Genomic DNA, 21,036 nt, shown 5'->3' with positions numbered 1-21,036 from the left:
AATAAACTACTTCATCCTTTGGTGGCTAGAAGGGTAGCAGCAGACCTCTCTGATGCCACTTGTATCCTGCTTAACCTACTCTTGTCTTTCTAACCAAAAATCCACCTATTGAAATCAGTTTCCTTTTCTTCTCCAGCTTTTCCCATGCTGTTTTCTCTCCTTTTCTTTCTTCGGGGAGTTTCCATGTCTGATGCATTTTAGAGAATAGATTGTGTTTTACTAAAACAAAAAGTAAAAATATAAAAACTCCATTTAGGCAAGCAGATTGTCAACTCACCCTTAATTTATAGTCTAAGAGAATTCTCCAGGACACAGAAAAGTTAAGTGACTTTCTGGGGATGTCAGTGACAAGAAAGGGTTTCCTAAAATTTTCAGCTCAGGTTTGAGCCATTAGACCTTAAAACTGAACCAAGGCTTTTGGGGGACCTCATGTATATTGAAGGCAGCTCTCAAATTCAAGTCTTCCTGACTATCAAACCAGCCTGCTATTTACTACATTATTTAATAATGCCTAATAAATGAGCACTGCAGATTTAAAACCAGTCAGGTAATAAGAGTAGAACAAATTAAAGAGGATAAAATATATGAATACATTGGAAAAGTATTCAAAGGATAATAGTATCATAGAACTAGCGCTGAAAAAAGTTCTTGGAGATCCATACTGCATAGTGGTTAGAATGCTGAACCTGGAGTTTGGAAGACCTGAATTCAAATTCTGCTTTTACATCTTAAGGACCTGGCTACTTCACTAAATGTCTGATGCTTGATTTTATCCTTTGCAAAAGGTGACATCAATACCACGATAATAATACTTGCAATGTTGTTGTGAAAATAAGGCAATTTTTAGGTGAAGCACTTCACAAGTCTTAAAGAGGTATGATATCAGCCATTATTACATTAGTAGGTAAGGAAACAGAGGGCTAGAGTAGTTAACAGACTTTGCCTAGGTTCACAGAGGTAACAAATCAGCAAATGGGCCTCTGACTCCACAGATAGTGCTCTTTGCATCATGCCAAATGGAATCAATAGGCATCTTTTATCTAGGGCTATTTGGTATCCTTTGCCAAGCGTGGCATACCTTTGCCATGGCTCCTGTCTGTTTCATCTCCAGAATGAAAGCTGATGAATCTGAGGTAGGAAGGCAAGTAGATGGAAAGAGACTTTTCTTTGCAGTCTATTCTTTAGACCTGAAACACCATCCCTTCCAATTTTTCTAGCAGTGGCTTTCTTTATATTTCTCTTAATGACATTGATGTGCTTTCATAGCTAGGTATAAGCCCAGTGAATTTTAGTAAGATGTTTTCATCTTTTAGCTCTGCAATGACTCTGAGTCCTTAAACCTTGGTGCCCTTATATTGTGTTCTCATATATTTGTCCTGCTTGTGAAGTTAAATCAATGCATTACATGGCAGCTAATGTTTCACAGTGATTTTAAAGGCTGATTTCAAAATGAATGAATGAATGAATTACTATTGCAAGTATCCAAGAAACATACAGCTCAAGGAACCTATGTGGGTTTGTTGGTTGCTGTTGTTGAATTTTTACAAAAAAATATATTTTCCATTGGTTTGACATGACAATTTAGTAGGACATGACTTAAAAAAAGGCTGCCATCAGACATAAAACTATACTTAAGAATTTCAGTGAACTATTAAAAAAAACTCATTAAATGAAAAAACAAACAACAGCAGATTTCTAGTAAGACATAACAATAATAACCCATAAAAAGTTAACCCTGTAAATACTACATAATATTGGAAGACATAGTTATTGTTGATGATGTTTGAAAACACAGAAGCCTTAATCCATTTCTAGAATATAAGTTGCTTATCTTAGCCAAAAGAAAAAAAATGATAGCCCCTTTGAACAATTCCCTCTCTGTTCAACTGCTCTCCCCCTACCCACTCCCATCTTATTCTCTTTTCAGACTTTGCTCATTTAAGACACAAAGTTCAAATTCAGAGCATAGGATATATACACACACACATATATACACATGCATGTACAAATGTATGTACATATATGTACAAATATATACATATATAGGGCAGGAATAACAATTTACATTTTATAGAACGTTGAATTTTAGGTTTCATGTTCATAGACTTAGAGTTTGAAGAAAAAATAGAGGTCATCAAATGTCACTTCCTCATTTTATAGATAAGGAAACTAAGACTCAGAAAGTTTAAGTAATTTACCCAGGTTGTAAGTGGCACAGCCACAGTGTGAACCAAATTATAGACTCATAGAGAAGGAAATTTAGAAGTCACCTAGCTTCCCTACCCCCACCCCCTGAGGAAAAGGAAGCCAGGGATGTTGTGGCCTGAGACACCAGGCTCTTTTGACTCCACCATGTTCCCTTTCCTCAGAACCACCCTATGAGCTGGGTAATATAGTTATAGTTATTCCTATCATAAATGTGGGGAAAGTGAGACTCAGAAAAAATGGAACTTTTCAAGTTCAGAAAGCTATCAAATGTCTGAGCTATAATTTTAAACCTAGGGTTCTTGGCCCTAAATCCAATGATTTTTCACCACATCAAAATGAAAGATAAACATAGTAACACAGGCAAAGGCGAGATCAAGAAATATAGAGGGACTTCAATGATAGGGTAAAGATTTGGAATTAATTCAATAGCGATTTAGGCATTTGGGGTAGAGGAGTGTTCCAAGCTATGTTCATTCATTGCATGGTATGGATAGCTTGTTCTATTTGGTCTCTGAGTATCCTTTCAGCTTTAGATATACGAGTCTATGGCCTATGAACTCAATTAACAGTAGAGTTTGGAATGGGCAGGTGTCAGAAGTGGTTGAAGCACTTTTGTTTCCACAGAGTTGAAAGTATCTCCACCCTACTGCCCACCCCAGCTTTAGCAGACTGTGAGTCAGGTGACTGGTTCTAATCAAAGCTGTGATCTAGGTGGCTTCTGATCCAGTGAAAGTTTAGAGGCTTGTACACATGCTTAAACAGCCATTTGAGGAGGGCATGACCTAGGCAGTCAGGGGGTTGCATCTGGCCAATGAAGGGCCAGCAGGAGATTCAAATTGGGAGTCAATAAAAAGACTGGCATTTGTCTTAGTCCTTGTACTCTCCTGTACTCTGTTCAGGGGATGTACCCATTTATTCAGAAGGAATAAATGTAAGATGTAACTAAAACCTTCCTGGCCTTCCAACGAGTATTGTTTATTCCTAGACCTATGTTTCTAACAGCAGGTGTGGGGATGGGAAAGAGTAAGAAAGGGGTCTGGAAACAGGACATCTATTACATTATGAATGAGGGCAATGATTTGGGTCATTCAGGCTAAATATGCTGATCTCTCCTTCCATAGTGATCTATTTTTGAGTTAAAACACACACACACACACACACACACACACACACACACACACACACACAAAATCTCTTTTCATTGTCTAGATCATCCAGACTATTAAACCTTTGTAGCCTTGATCTCAGAAACATTCTTGACTAGGTTCATATGTGAATTCACAGCCATGTAATAGTGTTAATGAGTCACTCTCCCTTCCTCCCCCACTGTGTATGAATATGTGATGTGAAATTTTCATTTGAGATGAAATATAGTACTGCCAGACATTCCCTTCCTAATGACACATTCCTGACAAAAAAGGAATGTATGAGAACTTAGTTTGCCCCAATTTGTTCCAACAGTCATGAATGTGGCTTAGTCGCACATTGAAGATGTCAAGGTCATCCACTGTATCTCAAGCCATCCCAGTCCTCTTAATTTTTGTCTTGCCACCAGAGTTGGATGACTCTGGAAGAGAGAGTAAGGCTGACAACTTTGTGCGGCACTTCCTCACTTAAATCCAATTTCTACATGAGTTAAGACATCGCATTGGTCCTCTTTGAAAACAAAGGATAAATAACAAGAAGAATCCAGAGCAAGTACCTGAAGCCAGGGCTGGCTTTAATTAGGTAGTTACATATTCAGAGGTACAAAGGAAAAGCTACAGGGAATCTTCAAGTCCCTCCCAATAGTCCTGGTCTTACATAGTTTCTTTGGGGGACTTGGAGATCTCCACAGGATTTAGACTCCCACACTCCTTCTAATTCAGTGTGTTATCCCCTGGGTTGTCTACAGTCATTAACAAACAATTCTGACTGCACTCTGGTCATCTTTTTTATCTTTCTCCCACTTAATCCTGGACTCTGTCCCTGAGATCCTAGGCTTTGATAAGTGAGTTTTCAAATTATTTTGCTGGGAACCAGGTTTCTATTTCACTTCTTGGAAATTTTCAAACTAATCTGCTCCCCAGTCTCATTCTAGCTCTTCTTTATGGGTTCCCTTCCTCCACAAGACTATAAATTTATTTAGAGCAAGGATAGTCTTACTTGCTTCTTTATATATTCCCAGTGCTTAATATAGTACTTAGCACCTAGTAAGCACTTAATAGATGCTTTACATATATATATATGTATGTATATATATATAATGTGTGTGTACATGTGTATATAATATACATACATATTCACATACATGTGTGTATGTATATGTATGTGTGTGTATATACATATATAGACTCATTTAGTCAACCTATAAACAACAGAACAATTTAAAAATACATTTGAGAGGGAGAAATTTTATAAGAAGGGGGAGAGATTTCAGCAGATGTTTTCTCATCAGGTTTTCACTTCTGATATTACAGGCAAGAAGCTACCAATTAGTGAGCCCAAAAGTTTCCATTATAGCAGATTACAGATATGGGAAACATAGGGAAAAAAAAGAGTCATGATGTGAGTACTGGACTTCTGGACTGGAGGAGAGAGTAAATAGCAGAGACAGGATCAAACCCACATCTTCTGATTATTAATCCAGTTGTCTTTCTTCTGTAATGTGCATCTTCTTTTTACCTCTTACCCCATCCTTTTATTTAGCCCACCCTTTCCCTCTAGGAGAGAGGGCTGGGGTCCAATAAATCTATTCAGACCTCGGGAGATAAGGCTTTTGATTCCTCCACCCCATCCACATATTCTATATGAACAAGTCTTGAAGGCCTCTTGTAATCCTCTCATATTATTGTCTACATCTTGGGGAGATAAAAAGCAAACTGTCTTTTAGGAGGAGGAGAAGAAAGAGCCAAAAATTCTCTCTCACTGGGAATTGGCTTTTCCTGTCTTAAATTGCTTTCTGCTAAGCCACAAGAACCTCAGGAGTCTGGTCCAGTTAGTGTCTTTTCATTGGTGGCAAACCCACAGGTAAACAGAAGATTGGCTGAGCATGATAGAATGGGAACAAACCTATGGAGACATCATTTCCCAGCCAAATAGAAAGCAAAGCCAGTCAAGTAGCTGAAAGCAACACAGCAACTGGTCCTGTTCTATTCTGGCTATTTCAATCTCTCTTTCTTGCTATACTAGAAAGAATATGGATTTAGGGTACATGGGAATCAAAGTTCTCCTACTTGTCACTTATATGACTTGGGGAAAGTGACTTAATCTATTTTGATTTCAAGTTTCTATACTATAAAATGAGAAGTTTATTTCCCTGGGCTCTAAGGTCCACTTGGATCTAACAGGCAGTGAAACTATAGGAGAATAAAATCCAAAACAAAGCAATCAGATTTAAGGCAGTTTTGGGGCCTTGTCAAAGTGAAGGTCTATTATCTTAAAAAACAAAGACTTCTATTTTTTATTGTGGCTAAGCAATCATAAATATACAAATATGCAATGAACAAAAAAAGGAGAACTAAATATGAAACAGAACTTTATAATCCTAGTTTTTTTCTTGCCAATTTTTTCTGTCCCTAAAAGTATTTTTTTCCCAATTACATGTTAGGATAGTTTTCAACATTCACTTTTATAAGATTTTGAGTTTCAATTTTTTTTTCTCTTTCCCTCTCTCCCCTCCCCCTCCCCAAGACAGCAAGCAATCTGATACAGGCTAGACATGTACAATTATATTAAACATTTCCACATTAGTCATGTTGTAAAAGAAAAATAAAAACAAAAGGGGAAAACAACAAGGAAGAAAAAAAGCAATGAAAATAGTATGCTTGGCTCTGCATTTAGACTCCGTAGTTCTTTCTTTGGATGTGGCTGGCATTTTCCATCATGAATGTTTTAGAATTGTCTTGGATCATTGTATCGCTGAGAAAAGCTAAGTCTGTCATAGTTAATTGTCACACAATGTTGCTGTTGCTGTGTAGCGTGTTCTGATTCTGCTTGCTTCACTCAGCATCAGTTAATATAAGTCCTGGTTTTTCTGAAATCTGAATGTTTATCATTTCTTATAGAACAATAGTATTCCATTAGATTTGTTCAGCCATTGTCCGATTGATATTACTTCATTGTCTAAGGTATCTTTTAGCAAGATATAGTTTCCTTCCTTATCTCTTTTAATTAGATCTAGTTTTGCTTTTGCTTTGTCTAAGATTAGGAGTGTAACACCTGCCTTTTTTTTTTTTACTTCAGCTGAAGCATAATATATTCTGCCTTTTACCTTTACTCTGTCTCTCTCTGCCTTCAGATGTGTTTCTTGTAAACAACATATTCTAAGATTTTGGTTTTTAATCCACTCTGCTATCCACTTCAGGTTTATGGGAGAGTTCATTTCATTCACATTCACAGTTTTGATTACCAACTGCGTACTTCCATCCATCCTATTCCTGCCCCCACTCATACTTTTCTCTCTCCTTTCACCCAGTCCTTTCTCACCATTTTTGTTTCTGATCACCAGCTCCCTCAATATGCCTGCCCTTCTATCCACCCCCCATTTTTCTTTCCCCTTTCCCCTATTACTTCTGCCATCATTTCTGCTCTCCCTTCTATCATTCCCCACTTTCCTTTTTCTTCCTCTTTCCCCTCCTACTTCCCTATAGGGTAAGATAAATTTCTATACTAAACTGAGTGTGCATGTTATTCCCTCTTTGCGTCAAATCTGACGAGAATAAGGTTCAAACAATGCTGACCCCCTCCCTTCTTTCCCTCTACTGAAATAGGTCTTTTATGCCTCTTAATGTAATGTAATTTACCCTATTCTACCTTTCCTTTTCCTCTTCTCCCAGTACAATCATTTTGATCACACCTTAATTTTTTTTTATATCACCACAACAGACATCCCTTTACCCTCTATCTATGCACATTGCTTCTAACTTCTAAATAATAGAGAAACACTTCTCAAGAGTTACAAGTACATCTTCCCATGCAGAGAAAATTATTTTAATCTTATTGAATAACATTTTTTTCCTTTATTGTTTCCCTTTTTTATCCTTCTCTTGAGTCTTGTATTGGGAGATCAAAATTTCTGTTCAGCTCTAGTCTTTTAGTCACAAAAGTTTGAAATTCCTTTTTTTCATTGAATATCCATCTTTTACCCTGAAAGATTATGCTGCATAGTTGATTCTTGGGTGTAATTCAAGATCCTTTGCCTTCTAGAATATCATATTACAAGCCTTTTGATCCTTTAATGTGGAAGCTGTTAAGTCCTGTGTAATCCTGACTGTAGCTCCTTGATATTTGAACTGTTTCTTTCTAGCTGCTTACAGTATTTTCTCCTTGGCCTGATAATTCTGGGATTTCACTAGAATATTCCTTAGCATGTTCATTTTGGTATCTTTTTTAGGAGGTGATCAGTAGATTCTGTCAATGACTATTTTATCCTCTGGTTCTTCAACATCAGGACAGGTTTCTTTGACAATTTTTTGAAAGATGCTGTCCAAACTCTTTTTTTTTTTATGATGACCTTCAGGTAGGCCAATAATTCTTAAATTATCTTTCCTGGATCTATTTTCCAGGTCAGTTGCTTTTCCCATAAGGTATTTTACATTTTCTTCTATTTTTTCATTCTTTTGATTTTATTTGACTGATTCTTGATGTCCCATAGAACCATCAGCTTCCACTTGCCCAATTCTAATTTTTAAGGATTCATTTTATTCAGTAAGCTTTTGTAGCTCCTATTCCATTTGGCCAATTCTACTTTATATTTTTTTCCAATTATGTAAATATTTATTTGGTATTTTATTTTCCCCCAGTCACATACAAAAACAATTTTTAATATTCTTTCTAAAACTTTGAGTTCCAGAAGATGGCAGCTGGTAAGCACGGAGTTCCAAATTCTCTCCTTTTCTCTCTTCCCTCCTCCCTCACCACTGAGAAGGCACACAATTGGATATAGGTTATACATGTGTAGTCATGCAAAACATACGTAATAGTCATGTTGTGAAAGAAAACATAGGGAAAAAAAACCCTCAAGAAAAATAAAGAAAAAGTATGCTTCAATCTGCATTTAGACACCATCAGTTCTTTGTCTGAGAATGGATAGAATTTTTCATAAGTCCTTCAGAGTTATCTTGAATCATTGTATTGCTTAGAATGGCTAAATCATTCACAGCTGATCATCTTACAATATTGCTCTTACTTCGTACACAGTACATTTCACTTTTCATCAGCCCATGTAAATCTTCCCAGGTTTTTCTGAGAGCATTCTACTCATTATTTTTTATAATATAATAGTATCCCATCATAATCACATACCACGACTTGTTCAGCCATGCCCCAGTTTATGTGGATCCCCTCAATTTCTAATTTTTTGGCCCCAGAAAAGAGATGCTATAAAAATGTTTGTATGTATGGGCCCTTTTCTTTTTTTTTTAAATCTCTTTTGGGATATAGACCTAGTAGTGGTATTGCTAGGTCAAAGAACATGCATGATTTCCAGTTTTACTTTTAAAGGAGTTGTTTTCTTCAGTGGATTTTTCTTCCATTTGGCCAATTTTATTTCTTAAGTTGTTTTCTTCAGTCATATTTTGTGATTTCTTTTCCAAGCTATTGACTTTTTTTTATAATTCTCTTGCATAACGAATTCTCATTTCTTTTCCTAATTTGTTTTCTCCTATCTCTATTTTTAAGATACTTTTTGAGCTCTTCCAAGAGGACTTTTTGGGCTTGAGACCAATTCAAATTCCCCTTTTTGGCTTCACACACAGGCATTTTGATCTTGTCTTATCCCAAGCTTCTTATGCTGGGTGGTATGGCCCTGGTCACTGGCATTCCATGCCAAGGCCTCAGGTGCATGAGGCTTGTCCATTGTGCTTGGAGTAGCCCAGTCTGGTCTCACCTATTGTGCAGGGATTCCTGGGCTCCCAATTTGCTTTCTGTGCTGGGTCTGGAGGCCTCACTGATGGCCCACTGAGCTAAGACTAAGGGGCCTCAGTTGCTGATCTGTGCTTCATTTAGAGCCTCCTGCTGGGTTGCTTGGAACTGCAGACATTGAGCAGGGGTCCCCTTTTACCCAAGTGAGATAAACCTTTCCTGAAGTCCTTCTAAGTTATCTTAAGCTGGAAAATTGTTTCACTCCATCTTTTTGTGGTTTCTGTTGCTCCAGGATCCTTTTAGTGCTTTGATTAACATTGTTTCTGAGGGAAACTGGGAAGAGCTCAGGAAACTCCCTGGCATCTCTCTGTCATTTTGTCTCTGAGCCCCTGCCAATCTCTAATGCTAGCTTTCTGAAGCATGCATTCCATTTGACAAGGTAGGAACAAAATAGCTGTATTTTTGTCCCCTCTAAATGTTTTGTTTTCTTCTATGTATTTTAAATATTATATTCATGTTCTTTTCTTCCTTCCTTCCTTTTTAATTTTTCTTTCTTTCATTTCTTTCTTGTTCTTTTTCTTTTTTCTCTTTCTTTCCTGCTTTCCTTCTTTCTATCTTCCTCTTCCTGTGAAGCTACACATTCCTGCCCTTTCCCCCACCCCCATAGGAGCCCTCTTTTGTAACAAATAATTATAGTCAAATCCTCATGATCTCAGTTAATAAAGTCTATATGGATGGTAAATCATTGATGAAAATACTTAAATATTTTACATGTTAAACAAGGCTTCGCAACAGTCCAGATCATTTGGTAGGGAAGGGCTCATGTGAGATATGAAGATTCTATGCTTCAAGGAAAAGACATCATTTGTTTCCCTATCATATGTGTGGTAACAGTCTATTTCAATTGGCTGGTCACCATATCAGTCTGCATCTTTATAAACTGCCAGTCTAGGATACTCTTCCTCTCTTACCCTTTTATATCCAGAGAAATTAAGGGTCACATTCATCCACATCCATAAACTAAACTGAAAGTTCTAGAGAAGACAGAATTACGTTTACCTTCTATTCCCTTTAACTCTGTGCCCCAGGGAAAAAAAAAAAAACAAAACCTATTTTGGTCTATATCATTTTTCCTTCTCAATTTTAGTTGCAGGTGGTGGAATTCCTACCAGATCAAGATTAAAGAGCCATGGTGATTTTGGAGGAAGAATTTCAGGACTAATGTACAGACAGCCTAGTGGGGAAGCCCTGAGAAGCCAGGGCTTAGCTACAGCTGAAGTGGAGCTTTGGATTTGGAGCTCGGTGGGATTGTACTATATAGGAACTGAGCTTAATTTAAACCTAATCCCTTTCCTCTCCTCAGAGTATGAGGTGGGAGGATTATGTCTTCTGGTGTTGGGAGGAGTATTTGTATGTTTATACGTGTTATACTTTAGAGACAAATATTCCTTTGTAAATGTTAAACTGATTCTTAGGTTGTTGAATGGAAATGAGGAATAGGGGGCCCTATACAGTTGAAAAAACCTCATTTGTGAGGGCTAAAGCCTGTGGCAGGGAGTGTATATGCCCCTAAATCCCTTCAGTGACTGGGATGAAGTTAGAGATGGAATTGATGGGGTACAGCCTCTGGGAACCCCCTTAAACCCACCTTGAGTATGCCCACTTGATCTGGCTTTTCATGCCCAAATAACCTAGCCTAGACCTCCATTGTCTGATTACCTTTGGGTTGCCTCTTGCTGCTTCCCACCCTTGAGCCTATCAAAATATCTACACCCAAATCTGTTACCCTAGCCCTCCATTGTCTGTCATCTCCAGGTAGCCTTCAGCTATTTCCTACCCTTAATCCCATTCCTGGAGTCTGACCTTACCCCAGTCCCCCAGTCACCCCAGTCTTATCGAGATCCTCCCTCTGCCCCCTCCTCCCGTTACCCCAGACTACTTGGCCACCCTAGATTCCCCTCCAACAATCTTTCTGTACATAAGATCCATCTTGTCTCCATGAAGGTGCTCAGATTCAATCTAAGTGACATTCAATCTGCCTGGCTTGTCAATACAAGGGTCACAAATGTTCAGGCTCCTTAAGAGTCTACACAATATGGCAAATATTTAATAAACTTTGTTTTTCTCTTTGGCTGAAAGAAGACTTGAGTCAAATTCATTTGAGTAGGACCTGGCGTGTCAGTATTTTAGAGTCCGGCAAACCGTTAAAAACCTCAACATATAGTTCCCTGACCTCAACACAATGTTACCTACTTAATCTTTAGACAGGAGGGACAAGATAATTACTTCTAAAAACAGTAGCATTTCTTCCAAGCCAAAAAGAAATCTCTAAGTATAAGTAAGCCCCAAAAGGCAGAGTGGCTACATGCCTGCACACACACAGACACTAATATATACATGCATACATATATACACAATACATACACATAAACATATATGTATATACACATATATATACATATACACACACATATATACACACACATATATACACACACACATATATATATGTACACACACACACTCACACATCTGTCAAATTTTGCATAGAATTCTAAACTACACTTCCTGCGACCTGAGCAAAATCACTCCCTCTTTCTAGACATCAGTGTACTTATCTGTAAAACTAGGATGCTAAATTTCTAAGATACTAGCCCTTAATGTTTGATCCTATGATTTCATGAATTGAAACATGCTTATAATCCTAGGATGGGAAGACATGATAAGGCCCATCTTTCCTATCTTCCTTTGTTTTGAAGAGGTTTCAAGGATGCTGAGAACAAGTAAAAAGACAAACAATTGGGTAAAGTTACAGATCCATTTTTTGTTTGCGTATTTGCCTTAGTTGTTGCAGGAGATGGAGCTTCTGAGCCACACACTAGGCAACTTAACTTTCACATTTATAGACTCACTTGCCTGAATGATTTCAATCATTTTCAGTCTCGTCTGACTCTCTGTGACCCAATTTTGGGCTGTCTTGTAAAGCTACTGGAGTGGTTTGCTATGTCCTTCTCCAGTTGATTTTGTAGATGAGGAACTGAGGCAAACAGGGCTAAGTGACTTTTCCAGGGTCACACAGCTAAAAAGTTTCTGAGGATGGATTTGAATTCATGAAGATGAGTCTTCCCAATTCCAAGCCCAGTGCTCTATCCACTCTTCCACCTGGCTTCATGATGCAGAAAAGTTTTACAGAAGTCGATCGCATTTCTTTCTGATCTAGTAAGCTAAGGTATAGCTAAAAGCTATGCCCCTGTCTGCTAGTGTCTGACTGTAGTCACCCGGCTCTTTCAAGTGGTGAATCATAGCCCTCCCCTCTCAGTTACGCCTGGGCTTAACTGTAATTTATCCAAGAACCTCTATGTTATTCCTCCAAGCAGAAACACAGTTGAGCCAGTCACTTGGATGTTCAACATACAATAAGAGGTTTTATTGAACATTATTTTGAAATCTGGAATTCATTTTACATTCTTTTCTAATCATTGTTTCTCATGATGGTTTAAGTTTAAATTTGGGATATTATTTTGCCCTCTATCTTCACTAATGGTCTATTAGTAAGCTGGGCATGTAGGTACTGGGTGTTCCCAAGGAGTAACATTTCTTTTCTGTTTGTTTGTTTCTGGAACACTGAGTATTAGAATGTCATCCCATGCCATGGCTAATAAGTTATAAGCTACTAGACTTTCACCTTGGAAGCACTGACTTTTAGTGTTGATTTATTGTGCTGAGAAAAGTTAATAGGCAATTTATTCTCGGCAAGTGTTTTATAATCATCAATGGCCAGATACTAGAATTTTGATTTGCAAAAGAATGAATGAACTTTTGATGAAGAGTTCCTATTGGACATGAATGCATTTGAAATATGCATTATAAGTGGCTTTTAATTAGACCATCCTTATGGAAAGTAAATTCACTAAGTGGTGCCTGAGAGAGTGATTCAAGGTGGACAGATAAAAGAGATCACAAAGTATTTTGACCGATTTCTATAAAACTTATTTGTATCATGTAGTCTGTCAATTGACTATATACTTTTTTTTTACTGACAATAAATCATAAAGAAGTTTATTTTTAAAATAAATCTTTGATATACATATAACATTGCCATTTATTAAAGACAAAAGCAAATTTTCATATTAATAAGATGGATGTGATTGTTTGTTTTTTACATAAAGAATTAAATCTTGACAGAACATTTTATACTAAGGACCTAGAGAATTTTCATACTTTTATTTTTGGTTTTGTCTTTCTTTCTTTATTAATTAATTACCTTTTTTTTTTTAGTTCACAAAACTCAGTTTCACAAGTTTTTGAGTTCCAAATTTCCTCACTCTTCCTCTCCCCCCTGCTCCCCCCAAGATGGCAGTATAATCTGATATATGTTCTACATATAGTTTCACATTAAACTTATTTTCCCAATAATCAAATTGTAAAGAACTATAAACAAAAGAGAAAGATGTAACAAAACAAAGAGAGAAAGACCAAATAGTTTGCTTCAATTTGTATTCAGATTCCATAATTGTTTCACTGGATGTGGATAGCCTTTTCCATCATGAGTCTTTTAGAGGTGTCTTAGAACCTTGCATTGCTGAGAAGAGCCAAGTCTATCCAAGTTAGTCATCACAGAAGCAATGTGTCTGTGGTTGTTCTCCTGGTTCTGCTCCCTTCACTCATCATTATATCATATGAGACTCTCCAGGTTCTTATGAAGTCCATCTGCTCCTCATTTCTTATAGAACAATAGTATTCCATTACATTCATATAACACAGTTTGTTTAGCTAATCTCTAATTGATGGGTATCTCCTTAATTTCCAATTCTTTGCCACCACGAAAAGGGCTGCTATAAATACGTTTGTTCATACAGGTCTTTTTCTCCCTTGCATGATCTCTTTAGGATACAGCCCTAGAAGTGGTATTGCTGGATGAATGGGTAAGCAAATTTTTATAGCCCTTTGGGCATAGTTCCAAATTGCTCTCCAGAATGGTTGGATCTGTTCACAACTCCATCAACAATGCAATAGTGTTCCAATTTTCCCACATCTTCTCCAGCATTTATCATTTGCCAGTTTTGACATGTTAGTCAATCTGTCAGGAGAGATGTGGTAAAGAAGAGTTGTTTTGATTTTCATTTCACTAATCAGTAGTGATTTAGAGCATTTTTTCATATGACTATAAATAGCTTTAATTTCTTCCTCTGGAAACTGCCTGTTTATATCCTTTGACCATTTCTCAATTGGGGAATGACTCGTACTCCTACAAATGTGGCAGAGTTCCCTGTATATTTTAGAGATGAGGCCTTTGTCAGAGATACTGGTTGTAAAAATTCTTTCCCAGTTTTCTGCTTCCCTCATAATCTTGGTTGCATTGGCTTTGCTTGTACAAAATCTTTTCAATTTAACATAATCAAAATTATGCATTTTGTACTGCTCTCTATCTCTTGCTTTGTCATAAATTCTTCCCTTTTCCATAAGTCTGACAGGTAAACTATTCCCTTCTCTCCCAAATTGCTCATAGTATCAGCCTTCATATCTAAGTCATGAACCCATTTTGACTTTATTTTGGTATATGGAGTAAGATATTGGTCTATGCCCAATTTCTGCAGTACTATTTTCCAGTTTTCCCAGCAGTTTTTGTGAAATAGTGAGTTCTTATCCCAGAAGTTGGATTCTTTGGGTTTATCAAAGAGTAGATTACTGTATTCATTGACTACTGTGTCTTGTGTACATAGTCTATTCCACTGATCCACCCCTCTATTTCTTAGCCAGTGCCAAGTAGTTTGATGATTGCTGCTTTATAATACAGTTTAATACAGTTAAATATCTGGTAAGGCTAGGCCTCCTTGCCCAGATTATATATTTTCTTAAATTCTTCCCTATTTGTGTTATGTTTGTGAGTAATTAACTGTTATCTCCTACAGCCATATAATCTTCTCCAGGACAGGGAATATTTCTCATACTTCTTTTGCAGAGCACATAGAGTGGTCACAGTGCTGTATTACAGTAAACTCAGTGACTAAGGTCCCAGCATCCTCATTTATTTAAAAAAAAATCAGGACCCTTTGGGATTGGGAGAGGGGAAAATAGACAAGCTTACAGCATTATGGTTATGCATATGGGAAGATTCCCTCCCAAAAATTCAAGATTTCAGAGATAGTGTACATTTAAGTTCATTAGGGGAAGATTTAGGGCTATCAAGAAGTAACCTAAATAATTCTTTCAAAATTAAAATTGGTCCAAATTGTAAGGTGTGATTGAATTTTGTTTCCACAGAAATTATCTGAAAACTTAATTTCATGTTATGCTGGTGGCTAGTGTCAGAGATAAAACTACTTATAGGAGGGGGGGCACTGGGGGAGGTTGGCCTCCTGAAAATCAGTATATCTACTACTTTTCTTTGTTCTGAAAAGGCCTCTTCCAGTATATCAAAATGAACTGCCAAGCCAGGTCTCATTCTCAAAGAATAAGGCCCATTAACCCATAGGCAGGGTATCAGATAATGGGACTTTTATCATTGATATTCTGGGTTCAAATCTTCAAACTCATGCTTTTGTCAATTTTCTTAGCAATTTAGGAAAATCCTTTCTTGTTACTGGGCGAGTTAGAGCCCAGCCCTGCCCTCCTCAGACTTCCACGCCCAGGGCCTGCTGAGGTAAAGTCAGGGCTCTGAGATATGGGTGGAGCCAGGAGGAGGGGTCTCGCCTTTGTTGCCTCCATAGCAATCCCAGGTCTTTGCCCAGACCTGCTTGACCATATGGCACTTCCAGCTCTCTATCTGGGCTTGCCAGAGCACATGGAACTTCTGGTTCTTTGCCTGGACTGCCTGCCCGCAGGGAACTTCAGGTTAGTGTGGGAAGAGAAGAGGAGGAGAGTAAGCGGAACCAGGGCGGCCCTAATGCCTACTAAACAAAGATGTAAAAATGCTGCTTGCTGAAACAATAAATGGAGTTACTCACCACCTTTGGCTCCCACCCCATTCATTGTCTTCGAGATCAGGCCCTTTGCTAGGCAAAGGCCTGGGTGTGGGGGGTAACAGATCCCCACAAGTTGGTTGTTGGGGCAGAGGACCTCAACACTTTCTCATGCTATCTGATGCAGACAAAAGTGGGGAGACTAGGCATTTTTGGCCTTTCCTTTATTTAAGTAAAAGGAAAATAAAGATGAGAAGGGAGGGGGAGTTGAAATGTGGAAATGAGAACATCTAATCAAGGGGTGGGGTTCAGTGAACCATGGAATGCTGACCAATGTGGTTCAAGGTAAGAATTTCAAATAAGGATAACTGTAAAAATAGTTTTGTAATTATCTTAGGTTGGCTTGGGCATAGGACGGGACCCTTCTTCCCAAGGGGAAAAGGCCGAATCACCTGGCTGTAATGACGTGAAATAAAAATCTTTTTTTCTAAATTCACTCATAGCTAGGTGGAATTCTTGGTAAGAAAATTTTTTTTCATTTTTTTTATTTAATATATTTAGTTTTCAGCATTGATTTTCACAAGAGTTTGAATTACAAATCTGCCCTCCCCACCACTCCAAGATGGTGTATATTCTGGTTGCCCTGTTCCCCAGTCACCCCACTCCCCTCCCATCCCCTTTCCCCTTTCTTTCTTGTAGGGAAAGATAAATTTCTAAGCCCCATTGCCTGTGTATCTTATTTTATAGTTGCATGCAAAAAGTTTTTTTTTTCTTTTTGAACATCTGTTTTTAAAACTTTGGGTTCCAAATTCTCTCCCCACTTCCCTTCCCGCCCACCCTCCCTAAGAAGTCAAGCAATTCAACATAGGCCACATGCGTATCATTATGTATAACCCTTCCACAATACTCATGTTGTGAAAGACTAACTATATTTTGCTTCTTCCTAACGTATCCCCCTTTATTGAATTTTCTCACTTGACCCTGTCCCCTTTTGAAAGTGTTTGTTTTTGATTACCTCCACCCCGATCTGCCCTCCCTTCTATCATCCCCCCCTTTTTATCTTCTTCTTCCTCCTTTTTTCCTGTGGTGTAAGTTACCCAAATGAGTATGTAGCGTATTCCCTCCTCAGGTCAAATCTGATAAGAGCAAGATTCACTCATTCCCCCTCACCTGACTTCTCTTCCCTTCCTACAGAACTGCTTTTTCTTGCCATTTTTATGCAAGATAATTTACCCCATTCTATCTCTCCCTATCTCCCTATCTCAATATATTCCTCTCTCATCCCTTAATTTTATTTTATTTCTTTTGGATATCTTCCCTTCATCTTCAACTCACCCAGTGCCCATTCTCTCTCTCTCTCTCTCTCTCTCTCTCTCTCTCTCTCTCTGTCTCTCTCTCTGTATATATGTGTATATATATAAACACGTACACATATACATATATACATAAACATATATATATATATATATATATATATATATATGAATATTCCCTTCAGCTACCCTAATATTGAGGTCTCATGAATCATACACATCATCTTTCTATGTATGAATGTAAACAAAACAGTTCAACTTTAGTAAGTCCCTTGCAATTTCTTTTTCTTGATTACCTTTTCATGCTTCTCTTGATTCTTGTGTTTGAAAGTCAAATTTTCTATTCACCTCTGGTCTTTTCACTGAGAAATCTTGAAAGTCCTCTATTTTACTGAAAGTCCATATTTTGCCTTGGATCATGATACTCAGTTTTGCTGGGTAGGTGATTCTTGGTTTTAATCCTAGCTCCATTGACCTCCGGAATATCATATTCCAAGCCCTTCGGTCTCTTAATGTAGAAGCTGCTAGATCTTGGATTATTCTGATTGGTTTCCACAATACTCAAATCATTTCTTTCTGACTGCTTGCAATATTTTCTCCTTGATCTGGGAGCTCTGGAATTTGGCAACAATATTCCTAGGAGATTTCTTTTTGGGATCTATTTGAGGAGGTGATCGGTGGATTCTTTCAATTTCTATTTTGCCCTGTGGCTCTAGAATATCAGGGCAGTTCTACTTGATAATTTCTTGAAAGATGATATCTAGGCTCTTTTTTTGATCATGGCTTTCAGGTAGTCCAATAATTTTTAAATTATCTCTCCTGGATCTATTTTCCAGGTCAGTGGTTTTTCCAGGGAGATATTTTACATTGTTTTCCATTTTTTCATTCCTTTGGTTCTGTTTTATAATATCTTGATTTCTCATCAAGTCACTAGCTTCCACTTGCTTCAATCTAATTTTTAAGGTAATATTTTCTTCAATGGTCTTTTGGACCTCCTTTTCCATTTGGCTAATTCTGCCTTTCAAGGCATTCTTCTCCTCATTGGCTTTTTGGAGCTCTTTTGCCATTTGAGTTAGTCTATTTGTTAAGGTGTTGTTTTCTTCAGTGTATTTTTCAGCATTTTTTGGGGTCTCCTTTAGCAAATCATTGACTTGTTTTTCATGGTTTTTCCACATCCTTCTCATTTCTCTTCCCAATTTTTCCTCTACTTCTCTAACTTGCTTTTCCAACTCCTTTTTGAGCTCTTCCATGGCCTGAGACCAGTTCATGTTTTTCCTGGAGGCTTTTTTTGTAGACTCTTTGACTTTGTTGACTTCTTCTGGCTGTATGTTTTGGTCTTCTTTGTCACCAAAGTAAAATTCCAAAGTCTGAGACTGAATCTGGGTGCGTTTTTGCTGCCTGGCCATATTCTCAACCAACTAACTTAACCCTTGAGTTTTTCAGCGGGGTATGACTGCTTGTAGACTAAAGAGTTCTATGTTCCACACTTTGGGGGATGCGCCTGCTCTGCCACACCGGCACTCCTCCTTCCCCAAGAACCCCCAACCCGGACTGGACTTAGATCTTCAGCAGGTTCTTCACTCCTGCTCTGATCTGCCACTTAATTCCTCCCACCAGGTGGGACTGGGGCCAGAAGCAACTGCAGCTGTAGTTCTGTAGCTGGCCCACCTCCACTGCCCCTGGGGCAGTAGCTGAACCACGAACTCCTTCCACTCTGGCTGCTTTTCCCACTAACCTTCTTTGTTGTCTTTGGTGTTTGTGGGTTGAGAAGTCTGGTAACTGCCGCAGCTCACTGATTCAGGGAGCTAGGGCCTGCTCCAACCGGTTCCTGGTCTTGTTGGTCCGTACCACCCACTGGGATCTGCTCTGCTCCGCTCCACTCTCAGCTCCGTGTGGGGTAGACCTCACCCAGAGACCATCCAGGCTGTCCTGGGCTGGAGCCATGCTTCCCTCTACTCTTTTGTGGGTTCTGCAGTTCTAGAATTGGTTTAGTGCCATTTTTTATAGGTTTTTGGAGGGACTCAGTGGGGAACTCATGCTAGTCCCTGCTTTTCAGCTGCCATTTTGGCTCCGCCCCCCTGGAGAACCAAGACAGTTATTTTTAACAACATGGAAACTAAGGATTCCATTAGATATCAAGCTATAACAAAATAACGTCAAAACTCTGAAAAAAATAAATGAAAACATGAAATATTTCCCAGGAAAAATAACTGACCCAGAAAATAGATTGAGAAGAGATGATTCAAGAATCAATGGACTACGTGATGCTATGAAAAAAAAAAAGAGAAGCTAGACTTTATTTTCAAGAAATCAAAATAGAAAACTGCCCAGATATCTTAAAACCAGAGGGCAAAAGAAAAATAAAAAGAATCCAACTGTAATCTCTTGACAAACAAAAAAAGAAAAACTCCTGGGAATGTTATGATGAAAATCCAGAGCTCCCAAGTCAAAGAAAAAATACTGTGACCAACCAGAAAGAAAGGATTTAATTACCAAGGAGTAATAGTTAGTATCACATCAGATTTAGCAGCCACTCTTCTGAAGGAATAGGGAGCTTGGAACATGATATTCCAGCAGGCAAAGTATCTAGGCTTATAACCAAGAACAACATACCTAACAAAAAAAAAAAAAACTAAATATAATCTTACAGGTGGAAAAAATAGTTTTTTAATGAAATAGATAAGTTCTAAGTATTCCTGATAATAAGATCAGAGCTGAGTAGAAAATGTATCATATAAACACAGAAATTTAGGGAGTATAAACCATTAAGCACATGCAAGAAGCCATAAGGGATTAAATAATGTTAAATTCTTCAAATTCTTACATAGGGAGAAGATGCATGTAACCTACCAGAACTTTTTTATGTTCTAAAGTTTTAGAAGGAGTCTAAATAATCAAAAGGCCTGAGTTTAATTCTATTATGTTTAGATGATCTCAAAGGAAGCATAGAAGGGTATGGAAGAAGAAAACTTTGGGAAAGGAGGGAAGAAAAAGGAACAATAGAGAAAATTGTCACACATATAATGGGGAGTGGGAAAGGTTACACTTGAACTCACTCACATCTTGACTGGTAAAAAGAACGAAGAATAAACATAGGCACAGAGAGAGATACATCTTACCCTACAGGAAGTAGGAGAGAAAAAGTGTAAGGAAAGGAGGGCCATGAGGTAGAAATGCGTAAAGGAGTGAGTAGTCAGAATCAAAACAGACTCCTCTTAAAAAGAAGACAAGGGGGAAAAAAGAGTAGGAATATTATAAGAAAATAGGATGGAAGGAAATGCATAGTTAACAATTGTAATTGTGAATGTGAATGAGATGAACTTATCCATAAAACAGAAGAATATGTAGCAGAATGGAGTAGAAAACGTAATCCAGCCATATGTCATTTACAAGAAAACAGTCTTGAAACAGAAAATTGCATAGAGTTAAATTAAAGGACTGAAACAGAATCTACTATGTTTCAGCTGAAATTTAAAAAAAAATATAAGCATGATCATCATCATCTCAGACAAAGCAAAATTTAAAAAAAATAGACATAATTTAAAAAGATAAATAAGAAAACATTTTGCTAAAAAGTAGCAAATGTAGCAAAAGTAGCAAATGTAAACTACAGGAAACTCTAGACAATGAATTAATATCAATAATAAACTTTAATATATAGCAAGTGACAAAACTTTTAAATTCTTAAAGAAAAAAAATCTAGTGAGTTAGAGGAAAAAATAGACAAGGTGAATAAATAAATTAATCCTTCTTATAAAGAGGATGTTACA

Source organism: Trichosurus vulpecula, chromosome 2 (genome assembly GCF_011100635.1).
Source record: "Trichosurus vulpecula isolate mTriVul1 chromosome 2, mTriVul1.pri, whole genome shotgun sequence".
Lineage (NCBI taxonomy): Eukaryota > Metazoa > Chordata > Mammalia > Diprotodontia > Phalangeridae > Trichosurus > Trichosurus vulpecula.
The sequence above is the reverse complement of the archived record's forward strand: the minus strand, read 5'-3'. Positions refer to the sequence as shown.